The sequence below is a fragment of the Dasypus novemcinctus genome, chromosome 15, assembly GCF_030445035.2.
Source record: "Dasypus novemcinctus isolate mDasNov1 chromosome 15, mDasNov1.1.hap2, whole genome shotgun sequence".
Lineage (NCBI taxonomy): Eukaryota > Metazoa > Chordata > Mammalia > Cingulata > Dasypodidae > Dasypus > Dasypus novemcinctus.
The window spans coordinates 95,585,802-95,605,565 of NC_080687.1; the positions used below are offsets into that span (position 1 = coordinate 95,585,802).

The window sequence follows — 19,764 nt, forward strand, 5'->3', positions numbered from 1 at the left end:
GATGTCTTTGTTTGGCTTTGGTATTAGGGTCATGTAGTCATCCAAGAATGAGTTAGGCAATGTTCTTTCCACTTCCATTTTTTGGAAGAGTTTAAGCAGGATTGTATTCTTTCTGTAATGTTTGGTAGCATTCACCTCTGAAGCTGGTCCTGGTCCCTTCTTAGTTTGGAGGTTTTTGATGACTGATTCTCTTTACTTGTGATTGGTCTGTTGAGTTCATCAGTTTTCTCTTTCATCAATGTAGGCTGCTTGGGTGTTTCTAGGAATATGTCCATTTCCCCTATTGTCCTTCTTGTTTGCATATAATTTTTCAAAGTACCCCCTTATGATACTCTTTATTTCTGAGGGATCAGTGGTGGTATCCACTTCCTCATTTCTTATTTTGTGTATTTGCATCTTTTCTCTTTTTTTCTTTGTTAGTCTAGCTAAGGGTTTGTCAACTTTATTGATCTTCTGAAAGAACCAGCTTTTGGTTTTGTTTATATTTTCTAGTGCTTTCTTAATTTATATTATATTTAGTTCTTGTCTAATCTCTGTTATTTCCTCCTTTCTACTTCTTTTGGGGTTAGTTTGTTGTTCTTTTTCTAATTCCTCCAGGTGTGCAGTTAGGTCTTTGATTTTATCTCTTCCTTCTTTTTTAATATATGCATTTGTGGCTATGAATTTCCCTCTCAGTACAGCCTGCTGCATCCCATAGGTTTTGATGTTTTGTTGTCATTTTCATTCATTTCAGTTATTGATTTCTTTTGCTATTTCCTCCTTGACCCACTGTTTGTCTAAGAGTGTGTTGTTTAGCTTCCATATCTTTGTGCCTAATCTGGTTCTCTGGCCCTTACTGATTTCCAGCTTCATTCCATTGTTCAGAGACATTACTTCATATAATTTCAATCTTTCTGAATTCACTGAGAGTTTTTCTGTGGCCTAGCATGTGGTCTACCTTGGAGAATGATCCATGTGCATTTGGGAAGATTGTACATACCACCGTATTTGGGTGTGTTGTTCTATTGTCAATATGTCTATTAGGTCCAGATCCTATAATGTATTATTCAAAGTCTTTGTTTATTGATTCTCTCTTGAAATGTTCTAATGGTGATAATGATGTATTAAAGTCCCCCATTATAATTGTAGAGGCATCTATTCCTCTACTTAGTTTTTCCAGTGTTTGCCTCATGTATTTTGAGGCGCCCTGTTTAGGTATAAATGTCTATGATTATTCTTTCTTCTTAAATGATTACCCCTTTTACTAATATATAGTATCCATCTTCATCTTATAATAAAGTCTAATAATAAAGTCTAACATTATATATATATCTTATACATCATTATACATCTTATAATATACATCATTATAATATACATCATTATACATCTTATAATAAAGTCTAACATTAGTATAGCTATTCTCACTTTTTTGGTTCTTGTTTGCTTGCAAGATTGTTTTCCACCCATTCACTTTCAGCCTCCTTGAATCCCTGGGTCTAAGGTGGGTTTCTTGTTGTCAGCATATAGATGGGTCCTATTTCCTTATCCATTCTGCCAGTCTGTGTCTCTTGACGGGTGAATTTAATCCATTAACATTCAGTATTATTACCTCTCAAGGAATTACATTAGCCATATTTTCTTTGGATTTGTGTATGTCATTTGTTGTTTTTATTCTCTTTTTGTCTTGTAGTTGTTCTTTCACTCTCTTCCATCTCTCTCTCTCTCCTCTTTTTGCCTTTCAACCTGCAGAACTCCCTTTAGTATTTTTTGAAGTGTAGGTTTGTTATTGGCTTACTCTCTTAATTTCTTTTTATCTGTGAATATTTTGAACTCTCCATCATTTTTGAATGCCAGCTTTGCTGGATAGAGAATTCTTGGCTGAAAGTTTTTCTTTTACTACCTTAATTATGTCATACCACTGTCTTCTTGCCTCCACGCTTTCAGATGAGAAATCAGCACTTAATCTTATTGAGTTTCCCTTGTATGTGATGATTCTCTTTTCTCTTTGTCTTGAGCATTGGAGAATTTAACAAGTATAAGTCCTGGAGTAGGCCTGCTGGAATTTATAGTTTGGGGTACACTGCACTTCCTAGACATGTACCTCCATCTCTCTCAGTAGGGTTGAAAAGTTTTCAGCCACTATTTCCTCCTATACTCCTTCTGTCCCCTGTCCCTTCTTTCCCTCTGGGATGCCTATAATGCATATGTTTGTGCATTTTATGTTGTCATTCAGATCGCTAAGTCCCTGCTGGATTTTTTCTTTTTATCTATCTGTTCTACTGTCTGTTTCATTTCAGATGTACTGTCTTCACCATCACTAATTATTTCCTCTGCTTGTGGAAATCTGCTGTTATGTGCTGAGTATATTTTTTATTTCTTGGATTGTGCCATTCATTACCACCATATCCGTTATGTTTTTATGTATGCTTACAATTCCTTCTGTATGTTCTTCTAGTGTCTTCTTAATATCCTTAATCTCTTCCTTCACTTCATTAAGTTGGTCCATGATATTTGTTTGGACAACTTTATTTGTTCAATGTTCTGCATCTCTTCTTGGTTTTTAGTTTGTTCATTGGACTGGGCCATGTCTTCCTGTTTTTTGGTATGATTTGTAATTTTTTGTTGCTGTCTGGGGGGTCATCTTATCTTGATGGGTTTATTTTTTTTTATTAGCTTCTCTCTCTACTCTTGGGTTTTATTTAGTTGCCATTTTTGTGTGTGTTTTCTCTTTGACACTTTTTCTTCTTGTTTTATTTCCTTGCTGTTTTCTATGTTCCCTTGAAGGAAAAAGATTAGGGCCAGAGAAAATGAGAAAGGTAAGAAAAGAAAAAGGATAATAGTAATAATAATAGTAAAAGTTATAAGAGGAACCATATAAGACCTAGGAAGATGAATTTTTAACTCCATTAAGCAGTGTAGAGTAATAGGAATAAAAAAGTGGAGTACCTCAATGAAGTGGGAAACCAAATAGAGAAAAATTTATATAATGAATTAAAAGGCCAGAGTGATGAAGAGAGAGGGAGAGAAGAGAAAGGACAAAAGAAAAAGTTGATGAAAGTAGTAGATGAGATAGAAGTAAATCCAGAAAATTTGAGGACTCAACAAAGAGAGGTGGAATGTTAGAACAACCACCAAGAGTGGAAGGTAGAAAGATGAATTAAGGAAAAGAGACAGTGTTGGTAGACAAAATTGGTATACATAGTAAAGAGGAATTCAAGGAAGAGGAAACAAAGAAAACAAGAAAAAAACCCAGCAGCACCTGATTGAAAAGAAAAAAAGGGGAAAGGGAGAAAGAGGGAAGAAAAACAAAAAAACAGTACAAACAAACAAACAAACACCCAAGCGAGCTCAAACAAAAACAAATGACAACAGCCTTCCCTTTAGGCCTCTGAGGAGCTTCTCTGGTTGCTGGTGTTCATTAATCAGTTACCCTGTAGCCTTTCCTCTGCAGGTTTTTAAGCAGGTTTTAGTGAGTAAATTAAGTTAAATTTTAAAACAAAAGTAACTTTTTGGAAAAATAAGTGACCCAAGAGAAGCTAATAAAAAAATAATGTCTGTGGTTTCTCTGTCCTAAAGTATCAGCTGGGTGTTTGATATCCCAGTGGGTCATTACTTAAGAGGAACCATGTATATTCCAGGTGGAAACTTCTCCACTGAGCTAAACTTCCTGTTTTGGTTTCTTCAGAAATCTGTCTAGTCACTTTCCCCTGGCAGATTTGCCTCTGCAGTTTGATAAATTCCTGCTGATTAGGAGTCTGCCCCTATCCCTTTTCTGTTCTTGTTGCTTTCTCTCCCAGGGCAGCAGTTGAAATTCTGATAGTTTTCAGCACAGGAGTAGTCAATTGCTCATGGATTTCCAGCCTTTACAAGATTAGTGTTTTGTTTTCTGATTAAGAAAGCCTTTCCTGAGCTGAAAACAACATTCTCCTATATTAATCTTGTAGAAATTTCATTGCACCTGAAATTGATTTTTGTGTGTGGTGTGCAGAAGGGGTTCCATTTCATATTTTCCCATATGGCTATCCAGTTGTTCCAGCACACTGATGGGAAAGGCTCATTTCTTCACTGTTCTGTGGAATGTGGGTCTCTTCCTGATTCCCAATTGATCAAGTCCACTCAACTTGCACTTTGTATTACAGTTTTTTGAATATTTTGGCCATTTATATTTCCAGGTGAATCTGTAAGACAACTTGTCAAGTTACACACACACACACCCCTGATAGAAGTTTGTTTGGGATTGCATTGAATCTATAGATTGGGAAGAATAGACATCTTTGTAATAAACATAGATATCTCCTTATTTAGTTAAATCTTCAATTTCTCTTAACAATGTTTTACCATTTTTTTTGCATAGAGAGCTTATACATCTTTATTACATTTATTCCTAGACATTTTATATTTTTGATATTATTAGAAATGATATTCCTTTAACATGTTCTTGTTCTAAATGCAATTGATTATATTTATTAATCTTGTAAACATAAATCTTACTAAACTCTTATTATAGTAATTTATATGTAAATGTAAAACTTTTTGGATTTTATGGTACATGATTATATGATGTGAAAATAATGAGCTATGTTTTTTCCTTTTAAATCTTTTATCTTTCTCTTTTCCTAACACTGACTAGAACCTTCAGGACAGTGTTGTAAATAGACATCCTTTCCTTGTCCCTCCTCTCAAAGGAAAATCTTTCAACTTTCCAACAATCACTTTAGTTTTCTTGTATGTTTGTTTTTGTTTTCTTAGATTCTTTTTTATCAAATCCTTAACTTTTAAGAAATTCCTTTCTATTTCTAGTTTGCTAAGAGTTTTTTTTTTTTTAATTAAGAATGGATTTATTTCACTTGTTAAACCAAACTTGTATTCCTGGAATAAATTCAATTCAGTTGTTCTATATTATCTTTTCAATAAATTGCTGGACTTTGTTAATATTTTGCTTAGGATTTTTGTATACACGTTGTAAGTGTGATTGGTGAATAATTTTTTTCCTCATAGTATTCTTGTCAGGTTTGGGCCCCCAAAAATGAGTTAAATTGTTTCCTCTTTTTCTGTTCTCTGGATGAATTTGTGTAAGTTGTCTTTTTTTCTTAAATGTGAAGTGCAGTTCACCAAAGAAGTCATATAGGACTAGAGTTCTTCTTTTTGGAGAGATTTTTAAATTATGGATCAATTTCCTTATCGGATATAGACCTATTTATAATTTTATCTTATGCTCATTTTAGTAAATGTATTTTTCTAGGCATTTGTTTTATCTAACTTTTCAAATATATCAAAACAAAATTGTTTAAAATATTGTCTTATCATTCTGTAGTCTGTAGTATTGTTCTTTAGTCATTCCTTGCCTTGCTTTTTTGTGCCTTCTCTTTTTTTTTTTTGATTAGTCTCATCAGAGGTTTGTCATTTTTATTATTCTTTTCAAAGTACAATACTTTATCTTTCTTGATCTTCACTCTTGTTTTCTATTTCAACAATTTTTACTCTTATCTTTAGTATTTCCTTTCTTTTATTTTCCTTGGTTTCATTCGCTGTTCTCTTCTGAACTTGGGTTGGATAATTAGCTCATGAATTTCTAGCCTTCTTTTGTATTTAGCATTTAAGTCTATAAATTGCTCTCTAAGAATTACTTCAGCTTCATCCCATATTTTTTATTTAATTTTTATCTTTTTAGTTTATTAGAGAAGTTGTGGGTTTACAGAACAATCATGCACAAAATACAGGATTCCCATATACCACTCCACCAACAACAACTTGCATTGGTGTGGAACATTTGTTCCGATTGATGATAGCACATTTTTATAAGTGCATTACAAACAAAAGCCCATCGCTTAACTTAGGGTTCACTGTGCTGTGCAGTCTCATAGATTTTTTAAAAATTATTCTGTTCCACTTATAAATTCTAACATTCCCATATATGACTTAATATGTGGTAAAGAAAGTCTTTCTGCATTTAACTTTTTCATTATTTTTGTGATTACTTTTGCACATTTATTTTTCAAATATAAATGTTGAAAAATAGTTTTTTTAGAGTTAAAATTTTGGATTCTGTTGGAATTGCATTACTGGTATGAATTTATTTTTGGAGGAATTGATATTTTGATCATATTATTGAAGGATGAAGTATGACTTTTAATTTCCAGTAATTTAACCTTTAAGGCAGGTCTTGGTAAACTTTTTTTGTAATTTTTTAAAAAGTATTTTAAAAAACATATAGAGGCAGCCCAGCGCTGCAGCCGCCGCCGCCCGCGTCTCGTTCTCGTCCTTGCCTCGGAGCCGGACACCATGCCACAAGAGTAGATCTCCCCTCCTGTTTTCACAATGGAGGACTCAGGAAAGAAGACTTTCACTTCTGAGGAGGAAGAAACTAACTATTGGAAAGATTTGGCTATGACCTACAAGCAGAGGGCAGAGAATACACAAGAGGAACTCCGAGAATTCCAAGAGGGAAGCCGAGAATATGAAGCTGAATTGGAGACGCAGTTGCAACAAATCGAAACCAGGAACAGGGACCTCCTGTCAGAAAATAACCGCCTTCGCTTGGAGCTAGAGACTATCAAGGAGAAGTTTGAAATGCAGCATTCTGAGGGCTACCGGCAGATCTCAGCCTTAGAGGATGACCTCACACAGACTAAAGCAATTAAAGATCAATTGCAGAAGTATATCCGAGAGCTGGAACAAGCAAATGATGACTTGGAAAGAGCAAAACGGGCCACAATCATGTCCCTTGAAGACTTTGAGCAGCGCTTGAATCAAGCCATTGAAAGAAATGCCTTCCTGGAAAGTGAACTTGATGAAAAGGAGAATCTCCTGGAATCCGTTCAGCGACTGAAGGATGAGGCCAGAGATTTGCGGCAGGAATTGGCTGTGCAGCAGAAGCAGGAGAAACCCAGGACCCCCAAGCCCAGCTCGGTGGAAGCTGAAAGGACAGACATGGCCGTCCAGGCCACTGGCTCCATGCCCTCCACTCCCATAGCTCATCGAGGCCCCAGCTCAAGTTTAAACACCAGGGACATTCCGACGTGGTCTGGAAGATTCCTCCGGTGGGACCCCCCTGACGCCCGCAGCCCGAATATCTGCCCTCAACATCGTGGGAGACCTGTTGCGGAAAGTAGGGGCACTGGAGTCCAAACTTGCATCCTGCCGGAACTTTGTGTACGATCAGTCCCCAAACCGAGCCAGTGTCCCAGTCCCAGGACGGGGGAGCAAGAACAGAGACGGCGACAGGCGGCCAGGCAGCACCGGCGTGCCTTTGGGTGAAAAAGGGTTGGGAAAACGCCTGGAATTTGGGAAGTCGCCTTCAAATATTTCCTCACCATCACTGCCGTCAGCCCAGGGTGTAGTCAAGATGTTGCTTTAGGAAAACCTCGGAAGCTGAAGCCCCTGGTGTTTGTTCTTCTTTTTAAACTATCTTTTTTTTTTTGTTAAGTTGGTTTGAGAAAAATGACAGCAAGCAGTCACCATAATTAGTTTAGCTTTGTACTTTGTGTCACAAGCAGATGACTTGAGGACATCGCCAGTGGCCCCTGATTTTGTCCCATGAAATGTCTGATGATCCCCAAGCCTCACTGTCATCGTGTGTTGCAAAGGAACAGGGACAGATGGACCCTCTGGGAAGAGCTCTTAGGGGTCAGCGATGAGGCCAGATTTGAGCTACACCAAGAATCCCAGCTGGTCGTAAAAGGTGTTTTAAATGTCCAGGGGCTCCTGGAACCTGGGAGTTAGCCCGTTGCAGAGGCTCCCGCCTGCCCTTGAACGCCCCTACCCCAGCCCCAGGCTGCGGGAGCTGTCTTCTAGAACCAAACCTCAGGGCTTTATGGCACCGTGATGGCTGGCGTGCTTAAATCCTGTCCAGGAGTGGACAGTAGAGCAGGCCCGTGCCTTCTCCTTAAACTGCGCTAGTGGACCTCTTTTTAACCTGCCTCCCACTGAGGCATTTAGAGGTGTGGCTGAGTTTCAGAGTCAATTTTGTGTTGACCAGGGCCTGTCAAAAATCTGTGTCCTCTGTAGGTAAACCCTGACCATTAGCTTTCCTGGTTGGGAAAAGTCTGAGCTCGAGGGCCTTGGGGTCGTCAGGGCAGAGGGGCTCAGCCAGGCAGCCCCTAAGAACAGGACTTCATTCAAAGCCACCATGAGTGAATCGGGGTGGCCTTCAGATAGGATTACAACACGAGGACTGTCGTGGGAAGCTTCCTTTCCAAACAAGGAAATGAACCCAGGATTTCCACCTCACGATAGTGTGTTGTATCCTCATCTCTGCTTGGTACAAACTGCTGTCTCTCACTTCTGGACCCATCTAAAAAGAACACACTAATCTCAGGAACATGTGCACAGCTTACTGACCTTCCTTTTGTTACTAAGTTATTTTCCAAAAGAACAGCAAAAATACCCTTGAGTTGAAAATCTAACTTTTTAAGTGCTACTGAAATTCGGAAAAATTGCAGTGCCAGTTTTGTTACCCTAAGAAACATTCTTAACCTGTAATCAGTGAAAGATGTACTTTTATTTTTTTTAAAAGAACAATAAAATCAAGAGACATCAGTAAAAAAAAAATAAAAAAATAAAAAAATAAAAATAAAAAACATATAGAATATATTTTATTGCTTTACAAGTGTTTGGGTTTCTGTTTCAAATACTCAAGTCAGCTGTTGTAGCACAGACAATATGGATGCTGTAGCCATAATCAATGAGGAAATTATTGAACACGACACTGTGTTAGTAAAATTTTATTACCAAAAAATCTAACATCCCCCCTTTTAGTCATATTCAGGTACATATTTCAGTGGTATTAAATGCACTCTCAACATTGTGTTAACATCACCAAAACAGTTCAATCTTTCCAAACAGGAACAGTGTACATTTTAAGCCTTAAATCCCCATTCCCTATACCCACTCTGTCCCTAGTAACCTGTATTCTAGATTATCAAGTTATCTAGATTATCAGAATCTTATTCTGTTTCAAATTAGTGAGATCATACATTATTTGCCCTTTGGTGTCTGGCTTATTTCATTCAACATGATGTCTGCCAGGTTCACCCATACTGTCACATGTAACAGGACTTCATTCTTTGTGTGGCTGAATAATATTCTATTGTGTGTGTGTGTGTATATATATATACACCACATTATATTTTTCCATTCATGGGTTAATAGACCATTGGGTTGCTTCTGTCTTTTGACATTTGTGAAAAATGCCACTATAAACATTGGTGTGCAAATGCTTGTTTGAGTCCCTGCTTTCAGTTCTTTTGGGTAATACCTAGTAGTGGGCTTGCTAGATATTATGGAAGTTCTATAGTTAGCTACCCGAGGAACTGCCAAACCATTCTCCACAATGGCTGCATCATTCTTCATTCCCACCAGCAGTGGATAAATGTTCCCATTCCTCCACATCTTCCCCAATACATGTAGTCCACTGTTTTGTTTTTCATTTATTTATCTTTTTTTAAAGATACATAGATCACACAAAATGTTACATTAAAAAATAAAAGAAGTTCCCATACACCCCACTGCCCACATCCCCCACTCCTCCCACATCAACAACAACTTTCATTAGTGTGGTACATTCATTGCATTTGGTGAATACCTTTTAGAGCATTGCTACACAGCATGGATTATCTTGTAGTTTATCTTGTAGTTTACACTCTCTCTCAGTCCATTCAGTGGGTTTTGAATGGATATATAATGTCCTGCATCTGTTGCTGCAATATCATTCAGGACAACTCCAAGTCCCGAAAATGCCCCAATATCACACCTCTATTTGCCTCTTCCTGCCTTCAGCAACTCCTCTGGCCAGTCTCCACATCAATGATATTATTTCTTCCATTGCTAGAGTCACAATAATTCTATAGTAGAATATCAGTAAATCCACCCTAATCCATATTTTATTCCTCCATTCCAAGGACCTTGGGATGGTGATGTCCATTCCACCTCTAAATCAAGAGAGACCTTAGATCCCACATGACTGATGGATGCAATTTTCCTGCTTTCAACTGTAGACTCTCTCGGTTCCCTGGTGTGGTGGTTGACCATCCTCACCTCCCTATTAGCTGACCTGGATAAGTCCAACAAATGGAGAGTAGGTTATGCAACTCTGCTGAGGCTCAGGGCCCAGCTGGCACATGGACAGTCCAGAAATTCAAGTCTCCTGAGCATACACCAACACAAGTGCCGACCACAGTTTCAGTAATCATTGTGGTTTTGATTTGTATTTCTTGATGGCTAATGATGATAAACATCTTCTCATGTTCTTTCTGGCTATTTGTATATCTTCTTTTTTTAAATTTTTTTCTCTTTATTTTCTTTTAAATATTACATTAAAAAAATATGCAGTCCCCATATACCCCCCACTCACCCACCCCACTCCTCCCACATCAACAACCTCTTCTATCATCATGACACATTCACTGCATGTGGTGAATACACTTTGGAGCACTGCTGCACCACATGGACAGTGGTTCACATTATAGTCTACACTCTCTCCCCCAGTCCACCCAGTGGGCCACAGCAGGACACAATGTCCAGCATCTGTCCCAGCAGCACCACCCAGGACAACTCCAAATCCTGAAAACGCCCCCATATCACACCTCTTCTTCCCTTTCCCTACCACCAGCAGCTACCATGACCACTTTCTCCACATGAATACTACAATTTCTTCCCTTACTAATCACAATAGTGCCCAGCAGAGCACTAGTAAGTCCACTCTAATCCATACTCCATTCCTCCATCTTGTGGGCCCTAGGATGGTTATGTCCAATCCCCCTCTACATGAAGAGGGGGCTTAGATTCCACATGGATGATATGTACATCTTCTTTGGAGCGGTTTCTGTTCACCTCTTGCCCATTTTATAATTATGTTGTCTTTTTCTTTTTAAGTTGAAGTGTTTCTTTATATATTCTGGGTATGTAGTTTTCAACTCTTTTCTCCCATTATGTAGAGTGTTGTTTTACTTTCATGATTAAATCCTTTGAGGAACAAAAGTTTTTAATTTTGATGAGGCACCATTTATTTATTTATTTTTGTTTTAAAAATATACTTTATTTACTTTTAAAAGATACATAGATCATACAAAATGTTACATTAAAAAAATTGGAGGTTCCCAGATGCCCCACTCCCCACACCACCCACTTGTCCCACATCAACTTCTTTCGATAGTGTGGTACATGCATTGGATTTGATGAGTACATTTTGAAGCACTGCTACACAGCATGGATTATTATTTACATTGTAGATTATACTCTATTCCAGTCCATTCAGTGGGTTATGGCAGGATATATAGTGTCCCACATCTGTCCCTGCAATATAATTCAGGATTTCTCCAAGTCCCGAAAAAGCCCCCATATCACACCTTCTTTTTCCTCTCCCTGCCTTCAGCAACTCCAAGGGCCACTGTGTCCACATCAGTGAAATAACTGCTTCCATTGTTAGAGTCACAGTAATTCCACAGTTTTTTTAGTACAAGTAAGTCCACTCTAGTCCATATTTTAATTCCTCTATCAAGGACCCTAGGATGGCAATGCTCATTCCTTCCCTCAATTGAGAAGGGGCTTCTCTCCCACATGGCTGGTAGATGTGACTCTCACACCCATAGCTGTAGACTTTCTTGGTTCCCTGGTGTGGTGGCTGACCATCCTTACCCCCCTGTTAGCTGACCTGGGAAAGTCCAACAAGCCAGAGAACAGGTGTTGTAACTCTGCCAAAGCTCAGGGCCCAGCTAGCATATGAACAGCCCAAAGATTTAAGTCTCATGAGCATCCACGAACCCCAGCACTAACCACGGTTTTAATAAAAGTGACAGAAGAGGCGTGCATTGAGAGGTCACACCTGAGCCCAATCCATCATACTCAGGAGCACAAATTCCAAAGTAGGGCCCACTGGCAAGGCACTGAACTCCAAAGCCATCTGTCATGACCATCAGACCTGGGTGTCTCTGTAGCCCTCAGGAGCACCAGAACTTCAGGTTGTATCTACTTTGACTGTCTCTGAGATCTTTCTGAGATGTGTGTGTGACCCATCTGATGACCTCCTGACTCATTTTGAAGCCTCTTAGCCATATAAACTCATTTGTCTTTACCATTTCCCCCTTTTATTCTGTGTGCTCAAATTTTCAACTAGGCGTAGAGCTGCAGGGTACCTAAGAGTTAACTCCTGAGAACCTCCGTGTTGTTTAAATGTGGCCATTCTGTAAGCCAAACTGCATGTAAGCCCATTACCTTCCTCCCAGCATGGGACATGACTCCTGGGGATGGGCCTCTCTGGCACTGAGAGATTACTACCAAGCACCAGCTGGTGATGCAACTAGAAGTAGTCCTGTTTCTTCTTGAGTCAATTCTTTGTGTGTTTTTAAGAATTTGTCTCTTTCATCTAGGTTATCCAATTTATTGGCATACAGTTGTCATAGCATCCTCTTATCCCTTTTATTTCAGAGGCTTTAGTAGTAATATTTTCATTTGTGATTTTCATTATTTGTATCCTTACTGTCTCTATGTCAGTCTAGCTAATGGTTTGTCAATTTTATTTATCTTTTAAAGAACAAACTTTTTTTCCTCTATATATAAAATTTATCCCCACTCTAATCTTTGTTATTAAGGTTGGTGCAAAAAGAAATACAGTTTTGGACCATAAATTTTAAATCATTATAACTAGGCTGAAATACCTCTTCATTAATCAAAATAGGAACCACTGCAATCAGCACATTTTTGCCAATGAGAAATAAGTTTTTTTCCTGTAGCATAAAAATCCATGCTTCAGGATTTGATAAAGTCTTGTGCTGCAGTCAGCTCACAATAGGTGTGCATGAAAGGAAGGTGGCATATAACTTAAATAAAGGACAGAGAGAGATACACAAGAGAGGAGATAAAAGATGGGACCAGGGGACTCACAGCTTCTGGAACTGAGAGCCTCAACCCTAGTCTCCACATCATATTTATTTGGAAACTAAGGAGCAGTTGTTTACTATCAGAACTGCAACATCATCTACAATAACAGGAAGTAACTGCAACATCTACAATAACAGGAAGCAACTGCAACATCTACAATAACAGGAAGCAGCTGCAACATCTACAATAACAGGAAACAACTGCAATTATCTACAATAAGGTAACATTTGCAGTAGAAGGAAGCAATTGCAACATCATCTACAATAACAGGAAGCAACAAATAGTTAAGCCAGTTTTCCCACAGCACTCTTGGAAAGCATTTTCTGCATCCTGCTGGTTGTGAAAGCCTTTTCCATGCAACAAGTTATCAAGATGCTTCAAGAAGTGGTAGTTGGTTGGCGAGAGGTCAGGTGAATATGATGGATGAGGCAAAACTTCATAGTCCAATTCATTCAACTTTTGAAGCATTGGTTGTGGGACATGCACTCTGGCATAGTCCTAGAAAAGAATTGGGCCCTTTCTCTTAAACATTGCTTGCTGCAGTCATTGCAATTTTCAGTGCATCTCATCAATTTGCTGAGGATATTTCTCAGATGTAATGGTTTTGCCAGGATTCAGAAAGCTGTAGTGGATCAGACCGGCAGCAGACCACCCAACAGTGACCATGACCTTTTTTTTGGTGCAAGTTTGGCTTTGGGAAGTGCTTTGGAGCTTTTTGGTCCAACCACTGAACTGGTCATCCCCTGTGTCATATAAAATCCACTTTTCATCACACGTTACAATCCAATCAAGAAATGGGGAAACGGACTTTGGCCCAGTGGTTAGGGCATCCGTCTACCACATGGGAGGTCTGCGGTTCAAGCCCCGGGCCTCCTTGACCCGTGTAGAGCTGGCCCATGCACAGTGCTGATGCATGCAGGGAGTGCCCTGCCACACAGGGGTGTCCCCCGCGTAGGGGAGCCCCACGCGCAAGGAGTGCACCCATAAGGAGAGCCGCCCAGCGCGAAGGAGGGAGCAGCCTGCCCAGGAATGGCGCCGCCCACACTTCCTGTGCCACTGACAACAACAGAAGCGGACAAAGAAACAAGACGCAGCAAAAAGACACAGAAAACAGACACCGGGGGAGGGGAGGGGAATTAAATAAATAAATAAATCTTTAAAAAAAAAAAAGAAATGATTCATTGTTGAGTAGAATGAGAGAAGACAACACTTCAAACTGATTTTTTTGAACTTCAGTCAGCTCATGAGGCACCCACTTATTGACCTTTTTCACCTTTCCAATTTGCTTCAAATGCTGAATGACCATAGAGCGGTTGATGCGTCTTCAGCATCAACATAACAGGAAGTAACTGCAACATTTACAATAACAGGAAGCAACTGCAACATATTCTCATGTAGTTTAAGAAGATCAGCTTCAATGACTGCTCTCAATTGGTCGTTGTCAACCTCTGATGGCTGGCCACTATGCTCCTCATCTTCAAGGTTCTCACCTTCTTTATGAAACTTTTTGAACCACCACTGCACTGTACATTTGTTAGCAGTTCCTTGGCCAAATGCCTTGTTGATGTTGTGAGTTGTCTCTGCTGCTTTACGACCCATTTTGAACTCAAATAAGAAAATTGCTTGAATTTGCTTTTTGTCTAACATCGTATCCATGGTCTAAAATAAATATACAATAAATAGGAAGTAATAAGTCATTAGCAAAAAAACATAAAGCTAGAAGCACACATTAACATGATGTATGACATAACCGCATTTATTTAAGAATGTATGCCAATATCAAATGGTAAATTTCAGCAATGCAAAACTGCAATTCCTTTTGCACCAACCCAATATTTCTTTCCTCTTGCTCACTTTGGATTTAGTTTGCTCTTCTTTTTCTAGTTCTTCCATTCTTTTGAGGTTAGGTCTCTGATTTGAAGTCTTTATTCTTTTTTTTAATGTAGCCTCTATAGCTATAAATTTCCCTCTCAGCACTGCCTTCATCGCATCCCATAAGATTTTGTATGTTTTATTTTCATTTTCATTCTCCTTAAGGTTATTTCCTAATTTTGCTTGTGATTTCTCATTAACCTATTGGTTGTTTGGCTATGTTTTTTTAAATTTCTGCCTATTTGTTGCTTTTCCATTTTTCCCTCTGTTATTGATTTCTAGCTTCATTACATTGTGGTCTGAAAATATACATTGTATGATTTCAATATTTTAAGTTTATTGATCATTTGTTTCATGACCTAACATATGGTCTATTTTCTCCCTTCAAATATGTTTTGCTTCATATATTTTGGGACTCTGCTGTTAGGTTCAAAGATTGTCCCCTTTATCTGTATATAATGACCATCTCTGTCCCTTATAATGGTTTTTTACTTAAAGTCTATTTTATTTTATTTTTAAATATTTATTTATTTATTTTCTCTCCCCTTCTCCCCCCCACCCAGTTGTCTGTTCTCTGTGTCTATTTGCTGTGTCGTCTTTGTCCGCTTCTGTTGTTGTCAGCAGCACGGGAATCTGTGTTTCTTTTTGTTATATCATCTTGTTGTGTCAGCTCTCCGTGTGTGCAGTGCCATTCCTGAGCAGGCTGCACTTTCTTTTGCACTGGGTGGCTCTCCTTATGGGGTGCACTCCTTGCGTGTGGGGCTTCCCTACATGGGGGACACCTCTTCGTGGCACGGCACCCCTTGTGTGCATCAGCACTGCACATGGGCCAGCTCCACACAGGTCAAGGAGGCCTGGGATTTGAACCACGGACCTCCCATGTAGTAGACGGATGCCCTCACCACTGGGCCAAGTCCACTGCCCTCTTAAAGTCTATTTTAGATGATACTAGTATAGCTAACCATGCTCTCTCTTGGCTACTACTTGCATGGTATATTTTTTTCCATGTTTTCACTTTCAACCTTCTTGTATCTCTGAATTTAAATGTACTCACTTGCAGACAGCATATTGGTGGGTCATACATTTTATCCATTCTGCCAAAATCTGCCTTTTGACTGCAGAGTTTAATCCATTTACATTTAAAATCACTAGTGCTATTGCGGTAATACATCTTCCATTTGCTATTTGGTCTTTGTATGTCTTATACATTTTTGTCTCTCAATTCTTCTATTAATGCCTACTTTTATATATATTTGATTTTTTTTGGCATTGTACCATATTGAGTGCCTTCTCATTTCTATCTGGATATATTTTTTCACCTATTTTCCCTGTAGTTACCACGAGGTTAAAATTTAACATCCTAAATATTCAACAGTCATATTTGGTTTCTTAACAAATAAACTTCAATAGCATACACGTATACTTTTCCTATACCTCTCCATCTCCCCATTTTTGTGTGTGTGTACTTGTTACCATATATCTTTGTACATTGTATGTCCAAAATCATAGCTATATCATTCCTTTCTATGCATTTGCATTTTAGCATTTGTAGGAAAAGTAGGAAGTGAAGTTACATACCAAATAATACACTCCAATAATACTGGCATTTGTAATGACCCAAATGGTTACTTTTACTGCAGGTATTTATGTCTTTATACCTTTTTGAACAACTGTCTAGTGCCTTCCCTTTCAGTCTAAATAACTGTCTTTAGCATGCCTAGTAGGGCAGGTTTGGTGGTGATAAACACCCTCCAGCTTTTGTTTATCTGAGAGTGTCTTAACATCCCCCTCATTTTTGAAAGAGAGTCTCACTGGATGTAAATTTCTTCATTGACAGTTGTTTTATTTTAGCACTTTAGGTAATTCAATCCATGTCTCTGTGGTTTCTGATGAGAAATTGGCACTCAATCTAATTGGGGATCTTTTGTACATAACACCTTGCATTTCCCTTGCAGTTTTCAGAATCTCTCCTTGTCCTTTGCATTTGATAATGTGATCAATATATGATGGGATATATTTTTTGTTGTTGTTGTTGGGTAAATTCTTTGACTTTTTTTGTCTTTATTTTTTTAATATTACATTCAAAAATATGAGGTCCCGATATACTCCCCAATGGGGTGTATTTTTATCCTGTTTGGGCTTCTCTGGGTTTCTTGAATGTGCATATTCATGTCTTTTGCTACATTTGTGAAGTTCTGTGTAATTATTTCTTCAAATATTCCTTCTGCCCCTTTCCTTCTTTCTTCCCTTTGTGAGACTTCCATAATATATATATTGTTCCATAATGTATATATTATCCCAGGGGTGTCTGAGGCTATTTTCATTGTCTATAATTCCTTTTTCCTTTTGTTCCTCAGCCTGACTCATTTCAAGTGTTTTCTCTTTGAGTTCACTGATTTTTTCTTCTGGCAATTCCAACGTGCTTTCAAAAACCTCCTGGGCATTTCTCATTTCAGTTACTGTGGTCTTCAACTCCAGTTGTTTTGTTTTGTTCCTTTTAAAGATTTCTGTCTTTTTACTAAAATTCCCATATTGCTCATTCTTGTTTTCTTGATATCCTTTAGTTTTTCCCCCTGTACTTTCCTTCATCTTGTAAAGCATTTTAAGCACCATTTTAAAAAGATTTTGTTGAGTAGGTCCACATTCTGGTCTTCTTAATTGGTGTTCTGTATTTTTATTCCTTCCCTTGGCTAGAACATCTTTTTCTGTTTCTATGTTTGTCTTATATTCTGTTGTACACTGTACATTTTAATATTGTAAACTGTTAACTCTGGCATTTATTCCCTGGGATGTCTGTTTCTTGGTTTTGTAACCAGCTGGTGATTATTCAGAGATTTTCTTGAGGTTCAGCCCTCCTATCAGGAAAGTCTGCCCATGATCATTGCTGTGTGCAGTGATTTACCTTTCTTTCTGGGCCTCTATCTTTCCTAGGCTTTTGTTTGCTAGTTTCTTGGGAGTTTCCCTATTTATAGGAGTTTGGTTATCCCCCTCCATTTTCCAGGGCATAGTCCTTTTCTCTTGGGTGTTTGAAGTTCACAGGCTTTTGTCCCAGGCCTATAATTTCTACAATTATTTATATACCCTTTGTTGTCTCTAGCTGCTTTTGCCTAGAAGGCAAATTCAAGGAAGAGGGTTACCCTGGGAAGGACTTTCCCAAATCAGTCTTTCCCAGCCAAAATAGGGCCAGTGACCCACAAATGTGCTGCAGACTGGCTTCAAACTGCCCTGGGGAGGGTATCAGAAAGGACCTCAAAAGCTTCTCAGATGGCTTCCCAAAGCTGACATTTTCTAGCCTGCCCCAGCAAATGCAGCCCTTCAGGGGACTGTTTCCCTCAGGCTTGAGGAAGCACAGTATCTTTAAACTTCCACTGCCTTCATCCCTGTCTGAGAAGGGTTAAAACAAAGGCTGCAATTGTCCAGGGCTTGTTTGAAATGATAGTTGCCACTGCCTTTGTCCAGGTCTGGTTGAAACAATAGCTGCCCTCAGATCTGAGCCCACAGCCATCTCAATTGGCTATTCAGAAGCCAGGATCAGTCATCATCCATGCCCACCCCCGTTCTTGGGGAAGAGGAATTTTATAGCCCTTTTTGTCACCAGTGAGCTAGCCAGGGATTGGACCCTGCAGTGGCCTGCTATGAAAGTGGGCCTTGGACCTGGTAGCCACCACGCGGAGAGCAATTTAGTATTCCTTACCATAGTATCAGTCTCTTTGTCCTGCTCTTCCCTGAATGCTCTACAGTGTTCTTGCTCCTAGAGTTTCAAAATAGTTGTTTCAGACAGTTCTTGCCTATCGAATAGTTGTTTTGGCAGAAGGACTGAATCCTTGAGTTCCCTACTCTGCCATCTTCCCAGAAGTTCCCCACACATTTGTATATGTAGTATTTTCATTATTATTTTGTTCAAAATGTATTTACCTTTCTTTGACCCATGGGTTAAATAGAAGCATAATTCCTTTATTCCAAACATAAGGGTTTTTGTAATATCTTTTAGTTATTGATTTTTTGGTTGTATTGAATTTTGGTCAGAAAACATTCTGTATTATTTTAGTTCTATGAATTGATAGAAAGTGTTCTATATGTGTCCATTTGGTTGTTGGTTAATTTTTTATTCAAGTCTTCTATATCCTTACTGACTTTTATTTTGATTTGAATAAAGATTTTTAAAATACGATTCCTTCCCTACATGTTCCATTTCTCTGCCATTAGCTTGGAAATCATGTGCTCTTTTTCTCTTAATTTAGTAATTACTCTAGAGCTTTCAGCTTGTATCCTTGATTTAGCTATTTATTTTTTCAATGTTGACCTTATATCTAGCAATCTTTCTGAACTCTGTAAACAGTTTTAGGAGACAACTATGGATTTATTGGGATTTTTCTAGTTTATAAATAATGAAAGTTTTGTTTCTTCTATTTCAATCCTACAAATTTTATTTCTCTTTTCTTTTTTGCCATAGCATATAAGCCCTGCAGTACAGTGTTGAATAGAAACAGTGAATAGTGGGGCATTTTTGTTTAGTTCCTGGCTTTAAAGGAAATACCATCAACATTTCATCATTACATATGATATACCTGTTGGGTATTTTGGTAGCTTCCCTTTATGAAGTTAAAACCAGTTTTAGTTTTTCTTAATTTTTAAAAATCATAAATGTATGCTAAATTTTAGGAGGTGCTTTCTCCTACATTTATTATGATGATCACATGATAAGTCTTCTTTAATCTATGTATATGATATTTTACATTTTAAAAATATAGATTTTCTAATATGAAATGCTCTATTCATTCCTGAGAAAAATTGTGCTTGGTATTGATATGTTTTTCTACATTGTTGAGTTTACTTTGAACATATTGCAGTTGATTTTTTTAAACATCTGTGTTCATAGGTGAGATAGGTATAATGTTATCTTCTATAGTATTTGTACAGTTTTGGAATCAAGGTTATTCTAGTGTCACTAAATTAGTTGGGGATATTTCTTCTTTTCACTATTATCTGAAATAATTGATAAAATGCAGGAATTGTCACTTCCTTATTGATTTG

The 19,764-nt window shown here is 38.2% G+C and overlaps 1 pseudogene; it reads left to right on the forward strand.

The window, feature by feature from the left end:
- The first annotated feature begins 6,204 nt into the window (after positions 1–6,204).
- On the forward strand, positions 6,205–7,798 carry LOC101425871 (nuclear distribution protein nudE homolog 1 pseudogene; annotated as a pseudogene).
- Positions 7,799–19,764: the final 11,966 nt, after the last annotated feature.